This window comes from Fulmarus glacialis, unplaced genomic scaffold (assembly GCF_000690835.1).
Source record: "Fulmarus glacialis isolate BGI_N327 unplaced genomic scaffold, ASM69083v1 scaffold13826, whole genome shotgun sequence".
In the NCBI taxonomy this organism is placed as follows: domain Eukaryota; kingdom Metazoa; phylum Chordata; class Aves; order Procellariiformes; family Procellariidae; genus Fulmarus; species Fulmarus glacialis.
Window position 1 is genome coordinate 11,618 of NW_009218838.1, and position 2,816 is coordinate 14,433.

Sequence of the window (2,816 nt, forward strand, 5' to 3'; positions counted from 1 at the left end):
CCTTACTCTGAATTTGTATAATAATGCTTGATTTTTTTCTGAAAGCTTGTTAAGATTGAAGTATTTTTGTTGAGTCCGTATCTGTCCATTTTCAGCATATTTGTATGTGTAAGCACTTCCCTTGGCTATTTGAGGACTCTGCCTGTAATAAATTAAAAAGCTCTAATAATGTTTTTGTCTTTCCTTCAATAAGAATGGCTGAGCATCTAAATGCATTAATCAGCAATAGCAACAGCCAGGATCCGCAATTATAAAATGGCCTGGTTTTGCTGACTCTGTAACGGGAACAAACGTCGCAAGTTGCCAGTTCAGCCCTTATTTGGTATGGGAAATTACTTGTCGGAGTTTTCAGATGTGAATTGCAGTTTTTAAAAAATACCATTTGTAAAGAAGAGAGAAGATTGCTTTAAATTACTATCTTTTGGAAAGCATTTAAAAGACAGCAAATTCCTTCATTTTGAGTAATCTTTTTGTTGTGTGTGAAGAGCCTCATTTATAAGCGTAATTAAATTATGCCTATTTCAAAAGTCACTTCAGCTCTTGTAATTTTCAGTGGTGAAGTTAGCCTGCTTGCTAGACCATCGGCTGGCCCCGAGTAGCTGAAGTTGACTGCAAGCTTTAAACCCTTGTGTGTTCCACCATCTTGGTGTATAGTCTGGCTCTGGCACCGTCCTGGGACTTAAGTAACCGCTGGAGTGTTTATCCGGAGCAGTAATATGCGGGTTTTGATCTGCCAGTGGTAACTTGTGAGAAGTGTGTTGAGGCTAAAATCACATAAATTATACTTGGCTATGTACAGTTTATATAAATCTACACGAGGCTTCTCACATAGATGTTTACTGAAGGGTTGGGATACTCGTTTGTAAAAAAACATGGTATATGTTTGGAAGGAAATCTTACTTGATGCTTGGAGAGAAAGAGAAGCCTGGTTCTCTCCATGTATCTCGTACGTGGCTCCTCCCTTCCGTTCATCCCGCTGCGGTCTGATGGTGGGCTATCGAAGGACCTGTCTGGACACCCGCCGCACATCCGTGGGCTTTCAGTACCTTCTCACAACATGATCCATGAGTGAGGTCGTTTTTGTAATCACCCCTGGATTAAGTGATGGGGCTACAGGAGATGATCCTAGAAGTTGTAATAGCAAATTCAAAAGATGCAAGCTCAGGACATGTTAGCCCTTTATCAACTTTTATTAGGCCTCTAATATTTCATAGCATCTTTCTTCAAAAGGAAAACTTGGCACTTCAAATGAAAACTTCAGGAATCTAAAAATCTGGAAGAAGCTATTCAAGTTCCAGAAACAGTTTTGCTTTCAGTCTTTTGTAGATTCTAATGCAAATCCTGCACAGAACTGCTTTTAGATAATGCAATATTCTTTTCCAGACAGATAAGCAATTTTGGTGTTGCAGCTGTCATTTTCTAAGGAATTCTTTTTTTTTTCCATAAAAATGTCACAAGCAGGTTACAGCAGTAGTTGCTGCTTCTCTAACATGCAGCCAAAGCGCATGTCATGAAAAATGAAACAAAAATTGATAAAGTTTTCCTTGCAAATTAGGCAGGTGTCAGATCAGAGATAAAGTTTCAGCAAGCTCAGAAAGGGAAAACCTGTTTTCATACATATTTTAATTATAAGGCACACAAATTCTTAAGAGGCTTGCTGGCTTCTAAACCTAGGATAACACTTGTGTGCACAAACTGTGACCTCAACATTAAAAGAGTTCATTTCCAAATGTGAAAATAAAAGTTATCTATCAGAAGAAAAGTTCAAAGTCCAGTCAAAACATTTCAGAATTTATTTGGATAATAAAGTTTTGAAGAGGATTGTAAATTAGAGATGGGCCCAGACCTTTAAGTGCGAGTTAGAAGCAAATACTTGCAAACTTGAAGAGTAAAACAGTAGGCCCCACGTTTATTATACCAGTCATTAACGATAAAGATTGAAGCTAGATACTTCTCTAAAGATCGAGATTTCTGGCTGAGATTTAGCATGACCAAAATATCTGTGAGACAGCTGGGATTCAAACAGAAGAATTCTGGATCTGGAAACACCAGCAAAGGGAGAATTTCCCTCATTATTTGCAGCAGTAGCTGTTTGTAGGCAGGAGCTATCTCTTTATTTTCTTCACAAGCAGGCAAAAAGAAGTTCTTAAACACGGGTACCTGTACGAAACATATCCTACTAAATATTGCAAGTGGTAAAATTTTAGCATGGCTCTGGAACGAGGGAAGGCACTAAGACGATTTTGAAAAGGAAGATGCACAGTCAGTATCTCTAATGCTGTTATTGGTAAGACCCATCTTTCTGCACACTGTGATCAGATTGTCTTCTGACCGACTTCTGCTAGGTTGTACTCTGCCTGTGTCCTTGTTCAGAAGTGTCCAGAACATAAATCGTATGTAGAATGAATGAATGAATGAGCTGTTCTCCCCTGGCGAGACTCATGAACATTCGGACCGTTTCTTCCTGACCGTACGGCAGCTGTGAAAGTTCTCTGAGTAATACCAGACACTCTGCTATTAGCTGGGCCCTCAAGGATCGAACCAAACTTCCCAGTAGTTATTTGTGATACTGGAACTTCCTCTTCACCAGAACACCTACAAAAACGGGACAATAGCCACACACTTACACCTCCATCCCTTACGCTAAAGCAGGTTGCACAGAATTCAGAGTTGGGAGCAGAGAACTGTCATTTACTTGATAATGCTACTTCCCACAAATCGTCAAAGAACCTTCTTACCATGCAATGTTCTCATCACCAACGCCAGTAATATTTTAGTTTCGTGTAAGAAACAGTTTCTTGTTGCAAAGATTCCTG